Consider the following 17516-nt stretch of genomic DNA (forward strand, 5'->3'; position numbering starts at 1 on the left):
AGTCTGCTCTGGGTCGAGGGAGAGACATGCTTGCTTGAGTACTGCAATGGTCTGTGTATTGCAAGAGCAAGGCAGAAACTCCGCTGTGCTCTTGCTAATGCTGAGTGAAGCAAGATTTGGAGATCTGAGAAGTGTGGCTAGTGACCTCATTGTTCTCAAATCTGAAGGAAAAATGTGTATTTTAGACAGCTACTCCTTATAAACATACATTTTGTAATGACAATGTTTAAGGTAATTTTTGTTTGTCTTGGCTTTTTAAGAATAATAGGTAAACAAACCTCCTTTGTGTTCCATGTGACTTTTGTCTCCAAAGACACGCCAAAGAGGTAGGCAGGAACCCCAGAGCAGAATCCAAAACTGCTTCCCAGCCTGAACCTTCGTCTCCCTTCACAATCACCATGTCCTGTCCCCTCTGGCAGAAAGAATCTTGAGCTCTGCCCTGGTCACCTTTCTTGTGCTACATCATCTGGTGACTTGGGGACTGCATCACGGAAGCTGTTTTCTCAGTTACAGCAAAGTGGTAAATTCCAGAGCCTACCAGGCCTAATTTTGAAGTCAGTGAGAGTCAGGACTCCAAGGCAGTTTTATAGCTGTGGCAGTGACGTTAACCAACACTAGAAAAATGCTTTCTCACAGCTATGTTGTAAGCCAGTAAATACAAATTGAGCCATCACTCTGTTAACAGGGAAGTCATCAATTCTCATTTGCTTACCCCAACTCTGCCTCTCATTTTGAAGCCTTCTGTAAGTTCAAATACATAACAGTGTAGGAAACAAACAACAGAAACTAAAACCTAGTCATTTATATTCTTCTAAACTGTCTTCTTACTGTCTCCAGTAAGATATCACGTCGGCTCCAACCTTCTCAATGCTGCTCGAAGACCCTGGTTCTCTGCGAGCTTTGATAGGCAACCACTCACAAGGCCTCAAGATGAGTCTGGCTTCTGGGTGCAGAAGAGTTTCCTGTCAGAGGGATTCATTTACTTTCTAGCTGACAAAGTTTCCCTCTCAGTCTTTGTTTTATGCTGCAGTGTCTGTTCTAGTTAACAGAGAGTCCAGTTGTATTCTTTTGACCACATTCTCATCTGGTGACTTGCTCTGGGTGAGTACAAATCGTATTGTCATAAAAGCCATGCTGTTAATACCTGTCTTTATAAGAGCATACCAGAATCTCCTTTATGCGTAAAAAATATTCTATTGATTTGAGTTGGTGAACATTGACTTTTTTCCATTTTCAGCATTATCTACCTTTTGCTTCTTTCTTTTTTCGTGTTGTTCGACTGAAAATTTATAGTTTGTGTGGTGCTACTAGGATCTGAACATTTTATGTGATTTCTGTAGAAGACAACTCCTTGCAAGAATTGGCAATCTGTTTTATCCTATCCAGTACAAGTTGGGAATCACTGTGGGTTTAATTCATATGACTTTGATTCTGCTTTGTGAGCTAAGTCTTGTGAAATTCCATACTCATGCTGACAAGTTGTGGGTGAGAGGCATAGGAGCAGAAATGAATCAGGGAAGAGAACCAGGCAATTCCTGGGGCTTTTGGGAGGGAAGATTTGGGTGCAAGGGGGATCAGTGAATAGTCACATCAGTAGCCTTTGCAAATACTGATATTTCTGAGACTTTTAAGTCCTTTCAACACCAAAACCTACCGTCTAAACCTCAAGTGTACAAACTGATTCTTGAAAAGAGGGCTGTATCATTTGCAAATTAGCAGAAGAAATTTCTTATGTTTAAAAAATTTTGATTTTGCAATACAAAAAATATTAAAACCTAGGAACTTTTTAAGATTTTAGAACTTCAAATTTTTTTCATTTTCATAAACTTCTTTATGTGCCAAATGGTTGCAAAACCCATAGTAATTTAAGTTGTACTTATCATACTGATTTGTTTTTGAAATCTTTATTTTTTAATTCAGTAACTTCCTATCTGAGACATGTAGTAGTGAGCACTTCACAAGTGTGATATTTCATTCAAAAAAGTTTAGTGTCTTTCTACCCACTGAAATAGATATGGCTATGTAGATTATGTCTAGAACAAAGCTGCAACTCTGTCTTGCGTGTGTCCATTAGTAAATACAACTCTTGGAGATTATTCCCCTTTTTTGTCCTGGAAGCTCTGCTTGGCCACATACCTTAGCATCTCTTCGGTTGTGTGAAGCCCTGGCTCTCAATAAATAATGAACAAATGATTTGTTCACTCATGTCCTACTATCAAGGACGTGAGATGTCACGGGGGAATCTACAGATGTACTATGGGTTCTTGCTCTTAGAACACTCTCAAGAATGAGAGTCTGGAGCACTGAGTTACAGGCAGGAAAGAAACTTTACTGGTGGAGAAAGGCTGAGTAGAGATGCACAGCAGGGCCGGAAATCAGGTGTCCCCTGAGTGTTGGAGTGGGGGTATATATATGTAAGGCTTCCACCCTAACCTAAAGAACAGTTCTTAGTGGAATCTATAGGTCCACTCTTGGCCCACAGAGGTCGCAGGAGCTTCCACATCCCTAAGATGTTGTGGAGCTGATTTATGTTATGGGACTGCTACAAATCCCCTCTATGATTGGAGCCCCTAACCGGGGCTCAAGTAACTCCCAGTTTCCTGACCCTGCTATGCATCTCCACTCAGCCTTTCTCTATCAATAAAGTTTCTTTCCTGCCTGTAACTCAGTGCTCCAGACTCTCATTCTTGAGAGTGTTCTGAGAGCAAGAACCCCCTAGCGCGTCTGTGGATTCCCCTGTGACATCTTGCACTTGTGACACTATAAAGAAGGAATCATGTTTTTCTCTCTATTTTTCCTCCCATAGCTGGGGACCACAGAACCACAGATGGAAGGAATTGGTTTTTCTTAATGATTGAGTGGAAGGGAGCTGTCTTTGTTAACCAGACATACCATCGTGGACTGGTAGATGGATAGATGAATAGGGAATGATTTTCCACTGTACACTTTAGAACTTGTTCATATTCCAGGCATCTTTGTATATTAACTGTTCTCATTTGTCTCATGTACAATTGCTATGACATATATGCTATGATTATCTCAAGGGTTTAGACGGCGGGAATTGCCAGTGCTGATAAGACAATGAAGGGTCAGAGCTGGAATTTTATCTTAGTATTGCTCCCACTTCATACTTCACACCTTTGACAACTAAAATCTGAAGATTGTCCATAGTTTGAATCATATGTAATGCTCATTTAAGACTTTTCATAGACCATTGGATTTTGTCTAACAAGTTACTTCCTTTAACAGAGAATAATAAATTTGAAAAATAACAAACTTCCCATCAACATTTTATTCAGGAAATGCCTTTTTTATGCAAGTTTTAAATAATTTTCTTCATACTTCACAGAATTCTGAAGATGAAGCTATTCATCCAAAGGCATATTTTGAGGAATTTTCCCTGGGCTAGTCATTTTTCAAGTTCTGAAGTCATTGAAATTACCAGGTTGGGTCAAATTTAATGAGCTGTAAGAAAAAAAAAATCTACTCCCACACAGAACATCAGATTTTTTCCTTTTGGTCAATTTAGAACTTTCAGGCATGCCTGTTCTTAAAGGCTTTATGTGGTCGATTCTACATTACATCACATGTTTAGTGGACCTCTGTAGGTTTTGCATCCTTAGTCGTCATTTTATTTTCTTCTTGTAACAACACACTGTTGCTGCGTGCAAAATCTGTTCATCTCTCAGCCCATGTATTTGTGTGGACTGAGCTCTAGGACCCTAACTCCCATAGGCTTCGGGAGCCTGTGGTTGAGTTGAAGGTTCATGACCTAAGTTTGGGCAATCGGTGTGTTGCACCTTCCTGAGCATGGAAATCAGTTCCTAAGGAGCCTGGGACCTGAGCGATCTGAAAATGATCAGAGACTGAGGCCAGTCTGTATGTCTGTAGCACCAAGGGGCTGCCATGTGAGAAGTGCTTGCAAGCAACATTGGCACAGAGGATACAGAACTGAGATTGCTAGGGAGGCCCCAAGCCCCGATGGCCATTCCTGTGCCATGCCTGAAGCCCAGGTTATCCTTAGACTAGCCAACATACTTTAGCTGTTTTGAATCAGATTCTTGGAACTTGTGGAATGAAAGAATCTTATTTTTTTCTATGGGAGCCATTCTGTTTCATATACCATAATCATATTTCTGCTTATCATAAATACTGTAACTTCTGCAAAAGAACCTCAAAGCAAATAAAAGTGCACAGAAAAGCTAGAATAATCCAACCCAGGTTTTCTTTCTTTTTTTTTTTTTTTTTTGATCAGTATTGGGGTTTGAACTACTCAGGGCCTCACACCTGCAAGGCAGGTGCTCTAGCACTTGAGCCACGTTTCCAGGCTTTTTTGCTTTAGTTATTTTTCAGATAGGAAAGATCTGTGCTTCCTGAGTAGCTGGAATTAAAGGCATGAGCCAGCATACCTAGCCCAATACAGGATCTCTTTAGGTAAATTATTTTTGTTTGTTTGCTTTGTGGTACTAGGAATCAAACCAAGGAACTTGCACAAGCTAAGTAAGTGCTTTACTACTCACCTATACCTCCAGCCCAACTAGACAAATTATTTGATAGCACCTCAACTTTGTCCATTTTTAATTATTGGAGAGTAATAGTTCTTGTTTTCTGTAACTTCTCCCCAGTTTATCTCTGCTTTTACCTGTATGTTTAAAAAGTCTACAAATCATCACATATTTATAATGCAGAATCCTACAGCCATGATTTGGGTAGTAACAATTCTCAAATCTCTCTGCAAAATGAGATACTATAGTTATAGATGATTTAAAAAAATAAGTTCAAAATATGTTCACAGAGATATTAAAATCACATTTTAAAGTATGTCTGGATTGTCTCTCTAACATGCAGCATGTCACTGAGCAAATGAGAGAAAAGCCCTCTGGGTGTTCCAAAAAAGCCCATTTTTTTTCAACCAGCCTCATTTTATTCAAACAAAAAGTTCACTGCAGGCACCAATTTGATAAGCATTTTACTTTCTTTATTTATTTACTTATTTACCAGAGTGTAGTCTCATCAAAAGAATAAAACTGCACAGAATTCAGCATTATAGCATTGCGTATTTCACAGCTTGTTATGAACAAACAAAAAGTTTACATATATGATTATTTTTAAGTTCATTTGCTGTGAGACCTAACATTTGAAAAATGTCACTAAGTTAAAAATTAAGTATTCTATTTTAGTGTAATTTTAAATAAATATATCAGAAAATATTATTTTGAGGACCTTTTAAGTATTAAGAAATGAATGGGGGAGAGAAATTTGCATTTTAAAATGCTGACTATGGAATAACATTTTAAGTTAATTGTTTGGGAAAATCCAATTTCTTAAAACTATGGTTCAATGTCTTGGAAATACTCATTACATATTTGCTCTCCTAAGTTGCTGACAGTTGCCTGACCCTATTGTCTATGAATGTAGTCTTCCAAGTTAAATCATTTGTCAATATGAAATAGTCCAGGAATAATTTCCAAAGCAGAGGTTCTGGAATCACACAAGCAAATATTTTAAGCTAATCTATTAAAAAGCAAATATTTTTCAGATTTAATCAAATCCTGAAGTACAGGGAGTCAACATTCACTTAAAATAAGCTTCCATGAAAGAGTTTAACAGCATGTTAAACCTAGCTGGTGATAAAATTATTGAACTGGAAAATAGATCTGAATAAACTGAATAAAACCACAGAGAAGAATTAGAAACATTGCTGTAAAACATGGAGGCTAGAGTCAGAAAAACCAACACACACCTAAACAGAGCAGAGGAGGAGAGGAGAAAAACTGAAGCAGAAGAGACATTTGAAAAGGTAATAAATACATGGAGGTATTTCAGAAGTGATACAAGGAATATTAAAAAAAAAAACCCTATCCCAAGACAGAATGGAGAAAATACAAACCAGCTACAGTAGTGAATGGAGTGGCTGGGGAAGGGGTTTTATATGCTGCATCACCTGAGATATCCCTTCCATGTGATTTCCTAACACATTTATTTCATGACTGATATTAATTTCCACAAGTTAACCATTTTCAAATAATTCCATTAATGTACTGTGGGACATCACAGATCAAGTGTATGCTCTCCTGCATAAGATAATCTGTCAGATATTTAAAAGCAATAATTACATTCCCACCAAGATCCTTGCTCTTTTAAAATATGTCAAACTTTTCACTAATTGTACAAATGGTACAGTATTGCGAGTTGGCATCAATTTGTCTTTTGGATAAGTATTTGATGTCTTTTCAATGCCCCCCCAGAAGAAAACAGCAAGCTTCTCAGGATTGTTTGACTAGGGTTGCAAGCAGAGGGATGATAGTCTTTGCTCTACCATCCTGTTTCTGTTAAAGCTACCTAAAAATGTTAGCTGTTTCGTGGTAAACACATCACACTTGTGACTTAGGTTACAGACACCAAAAGATAATACTTTCCATATATGCTACTAAGTCATACTTTCTGGCATTTGGCCTTCCCTTTGAGATATAAATGAGAATGGTAGGTTAACTTCCATTAAATATCATTGTGATATTTTCAATCTTGTTTACTACAAACCACTCTGATTTTCAGTTTATAGAAATGAATGGAATAAAATTTTTCATGTAGGACTTCCAGGATATAGCTCAATGGCTGGTTTATGGAAAATACTTGTTTATAGAGATTAAATTAATGTTCTAGGCCCTATGCTCATTTCATCACTATGCATGATAGAAAATATCACCTTAACTTTACAGATTAAGGAAGAAGAGCTCAGAATATCACAGAGAATTCACCCAGTAAATGGTAGGTCTGGGACTAAAAGCTTCCACCTGCTATGGTCCATCCTCTGAAACTCTCATTGAACTACTCCGAGCTATCTGGACCCTGGTACGATCTTTAAGAGGTGATTAGGTCCCTGCACTGGCAAGCACATTAACTTGCTCATGTGCTAATGGATTAATATGCTAGTAGATTATCTTGACAGTGAATCTCCCATTACAGCCTGTGTGGCTAGGTCTATTGCATGCTTCCTGCACCTAAGGACTCTGCCTGCCAGAATGGATGCCATCACTACATGTGGCCAATTGGCCATGGACCAGAATCACGATCCAAAGTAAACTTCTTTTCTTTACAGCTTACTTAGAGTGTAGCATTGTATTATTAGCAATAGAAAATGGGCTAAGTTACCACTATGTATTTTCAGATACATTTTTCTCTCATCCAACCTATTATGTCTTTCAGGCTTACAATGAATTTATTTGACAAACAAAATTTTAAAATCTTTGCACAAGTTAGAAAAACTTACCCTACAATTTCCCATATCAATAGCAGGATCTATGTTACTTAACACCCTCTTTCAACCTCTTCCATTCCCATTGTATTGAGTCCTGCCAGGCTTAACTATGTCATCATAATGGCAGAAGAAGGCATAGCTGAACTTCAGGTAGGCTTCTGCCAACAGTATAGTCTTCATGTTAAACATAAACTTTGTCACAGAAATCTGCACATATATCCAGTGCATGCATACCATGGAGTGCTTATGGAACTGGAAGGAACTCTTCTGGACCTTTAGAAATTCCTTGAGGAAGTAGTTGTGTCAAGCAGGCAGGGAAGAACCACCCTTCTATCTTCCTGGCTCTAATTTTATCTGCATCTGATGAGAAAAATTTCATACTGGCATCATGACCTTTCCAATGATCCATAAACACTTTAAAGTCTTCTCTGGGAACAATTTCACTGGTTGGCAGTTGGTGGGAGTTTACTATACAAGATCCTATGCAGATTTCCATAATATCTTAACATTCTCAACTGATGACTTCCTTTCACTGCAATGGGATATGAAGGGAGATTTAAATGCAGTTTTGATTATCACTCTAAAATTTTAGTTTATAGCATATATCTTTTGTGATCCTTAACACTATATATTTGAATTTTTTCTCAGTGCATCAAGGAGGGATTTCAAAAATGAAACAAAATATTAAATAGTATAATTAAGAAAATATTTTCTCATGATCATACTAATAGGGTTATTGCCTATTGTGGCAAACAGACTCTAGGATTGTCTCCCATCCCCTGGTGTTAAGACCCTTGTGTATTTCTTTCTGTTTGAGTGTGAGTGGAACTTATAACTTTGATTTTAACCAGTAAAATTCAACAAAGGTGATAGAATGCCATTTCTGTGTATATTGTAACCTCATTCTTGTAAGGAGCATCTCTCCCTTGTTAGCTTCGAAAAAAACAAACTTCTGTGATGAGACATCTTCTGCAGAGAAGGGTGCATGGAAGAAACTGAGGGTGGCTTCCGTCTGACAGTCTGCAAAGACCTGATAATGCCAGTTACCTTGTAAGCTTGAGGTCAAATCCTTTCCCACCAAGACTCAGATTATCACTGCAGCTTTTGCCAACATGGACTGCAGTCTTGTGAGATTCTGAAGCAGAAGATTTGGTAAGGTAAGCTTGGAGTCCTAGTCACAGGGACTGTGAGCTAATAGATGTCCTGTTGTTTCAAGAGGGAATTTGTTGTGCAGGAATAGACTACTATGGTCGCATTCTTTAGAAGTTACACGTGAGAAAGGAATGGGACTCGCTTCCCAGCAGAGCTGTTGCAATGGATAAGACATTATTTTCAGAGGATTATATCAAGTGTCTCTTTCTGAAGGCATCTACATTTTTCTAGTTTGTATGGAGATTGAAAACAACTGAAAAAATTTAACAGATAGGAACCTCTTCTATGGCATCTCTTCCAATGCTTTCCTCTTAACAGGTGGGTGTATTCAAGATTAGAAATGGATATGAGATTCTTAACAAGTTATCATACCATTTCAGATATGATTTAGAAGCAGAAAAATCTTAATGCTTATTTCACACGTCACATCCTACAAACTGGTTGAAATCAAAGTTTGAGGCAATATCATGATCAAAGATTATATGTTCCTTTACTCAATGGGTCACCACCCCTCAAAAGGCACAAATCTCTCAAAGACACTAGTTACAACTCTTACTAGTTATAGTTGTTAAATGTAGGAAGGATAGATTTTAAAAATTAGTCCTTTTAGCTCACTAAAAAATGTCTCAAAACATGGCCCTAGAAGAGATCAGCTGAATTTCTGTCCAGTTGTCTGGATTGGTTAAAGTTTGTTTTAAGATTAAATGGACGGACAGTACACAAAAAGGCACAACCTATTAAAATGAGGCTGTAATGCTGGGGGTATAGTTCAAGAGATAGAACACTTGCCTAACAAGTGCAAAGCCCTGAGTTGAAACCCCTATACAGTCAGAGAGAGAGAGAGACTGTAAAATTCATATCTATATACCTATTAGTCCAGAAACATTGGTCATCTAAGGGTTTTAGCAGATTGTTACTATGTGGTAAGATAATCCTTTTTTAATAATCATTCTTAAGATACAACTAGCACACAAATGGTATAAATTTATAGTTACTACTATAGATCCTTGATATAAATTTATAGTTACTGCTATTACTTAAACTAAAGAGAATTATCCATATACTAAGGATGTTATATAGGCTGTTTCCTGGCACATGTATAAATGCCACCTACGCAATTGTATGTAGGAAATTCATGGAAAAAAGGGGAGAGAAAAGCTCTCTCATTTGAAGAGGTATATTATTTTACAATTATTTAGTGAAAGGAGATTCCTTCTGAAATGACTTAAGCATTGTTATGTATTTCTAGGCGAAGAAGGAAAAGGAAGGAGAGAGCAAGGAGTAAACAGGAGGGAAGAGATGTTTCTGAGTGAGGATATATTATGTGTCAATTGCCAGAAAGTAAAGTAAAGTGCACCTTAGTAAACCAGCCTAGTACTACCTCCTTAGTTCACATTGGGTCCAACATAAAGCACACACGGCATTCAGAATGAAGTAGAAAACACAGGAACATTCTTTCACAGTGGAGTAGCACGGAGACACTGCATTTAAGTATCTTTCCCTATCATGGTAACTATTCATTCTATTCCTCTTTTATTTCTGCCTAAATGAATCTCTGTATCTTGGCTATATTTAATACAAGGTTTAGTTTTATCTCATGTATATCATCTTTTATAATAATGAGTTTTTATAAGACAGAAATCATACTGAAACCTCTTGCAAATTAAGTCACATCCATAACTGTAAACTTAAGTTTGTGCTTAGGCTGTGCTGCTGTCTTTTTGGAAACCCAGTCTTTAATTTTTTTAAGCTACGATATGAAGACCCCTCAGATTATTACTTAAATTTTCTGAATTTCTCAAGTTTTTCCTCACCTCCCCAATCTTTGTATCAATTTTTCACTATACAGTCACATTCCCTCTTCTGGACTATTCTGATATTTTCCTGTATAGCTTAACCTTGAAAACTTTGACCTCCACCTCAACTCTACAGCAAGAAAGTGTGGGATGAGGAGTGAATATAAAAGACACAGAAAAGTACCACTGACACCATTCAATGTCAGTTCATAATGACTTCCTGTGTAGAGATCTCTGAGCCCTGGGATATTCCTACCTCGATTTTCTTTTCATTGCTTCTCTTAGAATTTTCCTGGCAGACTCTGAAAACAGCTATAAATTTGCAATAATAGCATTTTATTTATAAGTGGATATTCTTTAATTATTATTTATTCATGGAAAAAATGAAATTATTTTATTTGTTGTAGTAAAGTTGTGCCACTGTCAGACAGTATGAGAATGTTTGCTAAGTGAAAGGAATGGAGAAGCTGGCACCTGAAAAAATAGTCTCTGCACACCTCTCTCAGCATGACTGGATGAACAGCACCAAAATTAGTGCTGCTCACTTCCTTGCATTCTGAGGAAAATCGCCATTGGAACATCAATTATACTTTAAAAGATTTGCTTAAGGAAACTATATTTCTAACTGAGAATGTATTCTTTTTTGTAACACATAAAGAATTAACTCTGTTGCTAAGAATATACTTCTAAATTCTTAAGGAAAACATCCCAGGTAGACGTCCAGTTCTGTGTTTTGTTTTTCTGAACAGAAACCATGCATTGATTCCTGTTTTATTTGGAAAAAGGAAGTTCCTACAGCCCATAACCATCACCTCTGCATATTACTGTCTCATCCAGGATTCATGGACGGGGGGCTTACCTGCACTGTTGCAGAAAGTGTGGGAGGAGCAGCTTTCCATTGGACTTCATGATATCTTGTCCAAAATCATCTGCTGTTGGCAGGAATGAGAAATTAAGGAATGCTCTGCATTTGAGGCATGTACTCCTGGAAAAATGTTGAACTCATTATGATAAAAGCTAAGACTTATATGTTGGTTTCACATAATATTTCAATTTCATCACTATTGTGATTATCTAAGAGGTCATTAGTTACAGTGTTACGCTGTTTCCCTTCTATTTCATTGGTTAGAAGATGCAACTGGGTGAAGATTTGGAGTCATAAGAGTAATATCTATTCCCTCTCTTTCCTTCATCACCTCTGCTACTCTGTGGGTCTGACTGCTGTGACAGGCTTGTGGTATAAGATATTAGTTATTAAAAGCTGACATCTGAGTAATTATTTATGAAGCCTTATTAGCATTCAGACATTGAATTAATAATAGATGTTTCTCAAAAATAATATACTCAAAATTGGATTATCTAGAATGGAAGTGAAGATGAATTAATAATGAAAAATTTTAAACAATTTGTCAATAAATTAATCACAGGCTTAGTGATTTAGATAAGTTTGATGGAAGAAGGGTATAATAGATGATGTTAGTATTGAATTCTGCATTTATGTACCTTCTAAAAGAAGACCAATACACTGGATATGGCTGCTCTGTTGATGAGTTGATTCAGCACATGGGGAAGGTAATGGCGCCATGTTTGAGCACTTCTGGGAGTCAGAGGACCTGGGGTCAGTTATGCTGCCAGTATTTACTGCTGCTGTAACCCTTGCCAAGGCATTTTTAACAGTTGTCACCAAAAAATGTCTGTTGATGTCTGTGAAAGCCTGACACTTTCAGTGGCCCTAAATCCTCAGGTCAAGTAATTTGTCCCAGGTAACTGTGCAGCATTATTGCTTCTGAATGGGTTTGTTTCAGTCAACCATGGTCACGTTGACATAAGTTAGAACAGTGTGTGAGTGAAGGCCATTTCAAGGTTTCAGTTACAGTTCAAATGTTCAAAGACTAAAATTGCACCTAGAACCATAAATTGGGGTCTGGAAATACTTAGGCAATGCACGATTTAAATCCTTGATGCCCTCTTTCAACCTAAGTGAACATGGATTCTTAGAGCCTAACCTTCCTCCTCTTTAAGAGGAAGTATGATGTTGGTAAAAATAAAAGCAACAGAAACAGTTAACATGTACTTTTGGTTGTGTTGTGCTGGGCACTGTGCTGATGTGTTCTTTCTTGAAGTAACCACCTCAAAAGACTGTGGCTCACACTTGTAATCCCAGGTGGCTGAGATCTGGAGAATAATGGTTCCAGGACAGCCCAGCTAAAATGTTAGCAAGATCCCATCTCGATCAATAAAAGTTGGGCACAGTGATACATGCCTTCCATCTCAGCTACACAAGGAAGCATAAATAGGAAGATCATGTCCAAGCTAGCCTGGCCATAAATACAAGACCCTCTCTCCAAAATAACTAAGGTAAAAAAGGCTGGTCCATGGCTCCAGTGCTAGAGCACCTGTAAGCATAAGGTTCAAATCCCAGGACTACTGGAAGAGAAAGTGAATACAGAGCACAAAAGAAGCATTTGATGCAGTTATTACTTTTTCTACTACTGTTCCTATCACAATGGCTGGTACTACTACTGATCTAGATAATAGCTTGAACCCAAAATAACCTTCTTAGTAGGATTGCAAATATAGGGCACCCAGTCAATATAAAAGAAGAATTTTTAGTTAAGTATGATATGGGTTATGGATTATGCTTATAATATACTGCATGGCTGAATGGAATATATTTCTATTAAAACTTGATCTGAAATCCAAGTTTAAATGAGGGTCTTGTATATTCACTTGCCAAATCTGACCACCTACTTCTCAACATGCGTGCTATTGTCCTAGTGGAGGAAGTGTGTGAATTGTTGATGGAATTAGTTGGCTGGATTCTAAACAGCATCCCATGACCTGGGAGAGTAGCATCCTCTGCATTTCCCATGGGGAGTTCAGCATGGTTATTTCCTGCACCATATATTCTGTTGGCTAATGGGATGTCTTGTCAAGAATTTGGACACTCTTCCTGACTGGGTTGCCATTTAATGCCGTCACTTCACAGGGATGATTATGTATAAAGTAGTAGCAGTGAAAACATCCAACGTATTAAAAATACACAGGAGGATCGAAGCAGCTGTGTTCTGACTTCATGAAACATCTCAAAAGAATTTTTGACAGTTTATATGGCAAATTCCAAAATATTTTGCCAAACATGATATTCTTTAGATTATCAAATTTATCTCTATTCTAAGGAAACAAGCTTTCTGCCTATTTCTAACTTTTACATTTAAAATATAAGAATGATGGTTATATAAGTTATCTCATGCTCTTAAAACATTTTGAGTCTTTTCATCTATTCTCAATATCTTTTTAAAAATTATACTGTATTTTATATAGTGCAAACAAGTATTTAATTTTCACAGTATGGCAGACTACTATATACCAGGAAGGGCTTCTGATTTTCACACTTTGGAGACATTTCTGCCCTCCTTTATGTCACACATTTATCTAAAGATAAGACAAGCCTCACCCACCATTTGGAATTTATTCTCCAAAATGTCAGGGGTGAGCATGAACATTATAGGATTTATCTACAGAGTCACCCTGTGGAATGGACATCAGTCTAGTTATGCACTTTCAACACTGTTTATTATTATCAGCTGCTGTTTTAATATTACATTAATTTTCCAAAAAGTTACTTGAGAAACAAGTGAAAAATATTTTCTCTTCTAAATAATGAAAAGCTTTCATGAACTTAAGAGGATTTTGACAATATGACATTTACATTATCATCCCAGGCTTTTCATTTTGAAAAATAAAGTAACACTTGTGGAATTCTTACATTAATTTCACCTTCATTCATGTGCAAGAATAAGGTTAGAGACATCTCTGGAGAGTAACGCTGGCGTCTAGTGACACCTGCCCACATCCCAGGACCTTGTTTCTTCTTTCTTATACCTTCTGGAATATTGACGGAAGAATGAAAAAAATGCATATTTAGCAGTCGGTTGGCCACCATAGAGACTGTGTGTTTCTAACAGTATCCAATGTTATTGTTAAGACAACTGTCCAGTATGAACAAAAAAAGGAAAGGGCAAGGTATTCATGCCTATATTGTGTCACCTTTCAGAAACTGGTAAGAGAAAACCATTCTTCTTCAAATACTATAGCTCTGCTTAGATTTGTTTTTTAAAATTATGGTACTGGTATTTGAAGAAATCTCATAGCAGTGATGATGGTCCTATACACAATTATTTGGAATTTTGTATCCAAAAGAATTTCTATAAAGTCAATTTGGGAGAATTATTAATCAAGCTCAAGAAAAGCTGCCTTCTCCTTGTGAGACCATGAATTAATCAACTTTTTATTTGCCTTGTTTTTACATTTCTTTTGAGTAACACAGGAAATGAAAGGTTCAGAATTTCAAGGGACATACAGCAGCTTGAAAGTGTTTTGTTTTTTTTAACCAGGTAACTTTTTCTTTTCTCCCAAGATAAAATTGGTTAATAATCACACATCCTCAGTCCTCTACTGGGCTGCTGTTGCTTTTGTTTTAAAAATGTGAGCAGTACACAGCTCTTCCCCTCCCTCTCCCTACTGGAAAAAGGGAGACGGTATGAAGCAATGGGAACCCAGCCATGGGTACAGTCTCTTTCCATGACACCACAGAGAATCTGAGAGCAGTTAAAAGTTTTCCTTAAGAGAAAGGATAGAATAGGGCAGCATTGCCAAGGGTTCAGAATTTCCCCACCCCCAAGCAAGTATTAGTTATATTTGTAGTTAGAAAAAAGGAATGACTTACTTAAACTAGCTGGTTGGCTGCAGCAGGCATGCTTCGCCTAATCAGGTGGCAGCCTGTGATTGGCTGGAGATTGACACTGATTGACTAAACTCAGCCTGGGTCACACAGGTATAATCTGAGGTAAAGTTGTAAGTTGTTTACACATCGAACTAGTATATTGTTCACTATGTACTGAGGTTACTTTGCCAAATTTCATCACTGGAGTACAAAAACAGGTTTAGGCCAAATTTATCTCAATTTAATGCAGCTGGCCATCATTTCCAAGGGACATGGTGATAAAACATCTTCTTCGATGTCCTACACAATTGACAGGAAAATATGTAATATAATTCTGCTCATTTGAGAAACACTTAAAGATGGCTTCCTTTGTTCTATAATAGGAAAATTGCAAATGGGTGCTTAATTTCTCCATTCAAATGAGATAAAAATGAACATTCCAAATGTTTCTTGTTTTTCTTTATCATCACCAAAGTACCTTTGGGAAACGGAATGGCCCAGTCTAAGTAGAACTCTTCCCTAAGGCCCTAATGATACTTATCAAGCCTGGCTCATCAGTATACAGGAAAATTTGTCACATATAAATAGCAAATATAACACCCAAACTAACAATGCAAAATTTTCCAGAAATTTATTAGAATGCTCAAATTTGTGGTCCTTGGACTACAACATCAGCATCACCCAGAAATCTGACAGAAATGCAGACTTCTTGGTCAGAAATGTCCCAGACCCACAGAACTAAAAACTGCATTTTAACAATCCTCAGATGATTCATACACACATTAAATTTTGAGTGTTATCTATGCACAACCACAGTATTTTATTAATGATTTGCAACAAACCCATAGGTGTATTAGTGCTATTATCTTTGCTGTGGTTTTGAGGAAACAGAGGCATATTGTCTTAATTAAGACAAATTCTTAAAAAGTATATAGCCTTCAGATATTAAAAAAATTAGCTGCTTAATATCATAAACTGATGAAGTATGTTGGCTCTGAGATCAGACAACCTGGGTTCAAATCCTGACTCTATCAGTTATTCACCAAGTCTGAAATCTTATTGCTTAATACATCTCTGTGTCCTCTGTAAACATGTTATCCATAACTACTGTGCTAAGGTGAATGGCTCAGACAAAGGTAGTTACAAAATGGAGAAAGGGATGCCAAGGTTTTCTCTATTTCTAGTTAATTTGTGTAACCAAGTAAGGAATTAGTGTTTTTCAGCAAAAGTAGTTTAAGCAGCTCTTACAAATTCACAAAAGAAGAAACAAAGTCCACACTCAAGACATCTACCAAAGCCATGGAGCCTACTCTGCTGACTGCTCCATCCCCTTCTCCCTTGCCATCAGGATCTGATTTTGTAAGTGTGAGGAGGATCATGTCAGGCTCTGGAAATGATTTCTGATTGATCTAAGCCAGCCATGGCAAAACTATCCTTGGCCTTCAGCTTGGTAGGCACAGGACCCAGGCCTGGACCTTGAGGCATCAGGGGAATCTGCCATGGATCCTGAGAAGGATGCACTCAGGTGAAAATGGAGAGCAGTGGCCATGAAAGTGGGATTTCTTCTGTTACCTAGAGATGTTGAGTACTCAAGGAATGTCAATGGAATTGCCATTGTTCTACCAAAACAAATCAGATGATCTGTTTGGACTCATCACTGTCATTCCAAACTGGAAGATGCTCCTCATGTGCACAGCACCAAGACTTAAGACAAATGGGACTGATGTCATCAGAACTCTTCATTGACTTGGATTGCAATCTCTTCTGAGAGGACATATTGTTTTTAAGGAGAAAAGTGTCTCATAGCCTGTCTAAAATCAACTGTATTCTTTTGGGGGCTGGTGTGCAACTGTGACAATCAGAAGCTTCCTTGGTAGTGTGCGCAGCCTCCTGCCATAAGGGACCTTGGTGACAGCACTTTCCATGGATGCCCATGTCTCGGCTCTCATGCTGTCCCCAGTCTAGCCTACAGACAGGTAATCAAGGCACCTTTGGGAAGCCCCAGGACATGGTTGTGGGGTCAAACGTGGTCCCTGGACAAGTGGCAGACTCTGTGCTGCACCTTCTTAATCACACTCACCAATACATAGTACTTCCTGTTCCCCTAAAAGCTTCATTTAAATTCAGTTGAAGAGAGACTTTTCTCCCCTCAGCCTCTGTCTTCCTTCCCATACATCCTTCTGGACTTTGGACCCCGTTGTGCTGGAATGTGATACTGGGAACTACCACACCCATTCAAGAGATACTGAAATATTCAACCCTGAAATGGCATCGATTATTTAATCAACGTCTTTGTCAGTTAAGGCCTCTGGACTGGGGTCTTGTTACCTGCAGCTCAAAGGACCCCAAAGGAGCCACCACCAGGCAAGGAGGGCCTCACAACTGAGGCCACTGCTGCCTGAGAGGATTCAGCTCTACAGCTTGACAAGCCTTGCCCTTGTTGCTCTCTGAAGTTCTGTAAGAAACTCTGACACAAAATAAGCATTGAGAATTCACTAAAACTCCACCACTGTCCATGGAGTTTTGTAAACTTCTTGTAACTCTGAAAGTTGCCTGCAGTTGTAAACAAGCTGCAGAGGGTAAC

The 17516-nt window shown here is 37.9% G+C and overlaps 1 long non-coding RNA gene and 1 pseudogene across 1 annotated transcript in view; both read left to right on the forward strand.

Moving 5' to 3' along the window:
• The first annotated feature begins 786 nt into the window (after window positions 1-786).
• LOC109696381 (uncharacterized) overlaps window positions 787-17516 on the forward strand; it is a 32740-nt gene continuing 16010 nt past the window's right edge. The window contains exon 1 of the long non-coding RNA XR_002213309.2: window positions 787-1101. This is a non-coding gene — a long non-coding RNA (uncharacterized lncRNA). The remainder of the gene's footprint in view (window positions 1102-17516) is intronic.
• Window positions 16740-16849, forward strand: LOC141423696 (small nucleolar RNA SNORA70; annotated as a pseudogene).

This window comes from Castor canadensis, chromosome 5, assembly GCF_047511655.1.
Source record: "Castor canadensis chromosome 5, mCasCan1.hap1v2, whole genome shotgun sequence".
NCBI classification, from domain to species: Eukaryota; Metazoa; Chordata; class Mammalia; order Rodentia; family Castoridae; genus Castor; species Castor canadensis.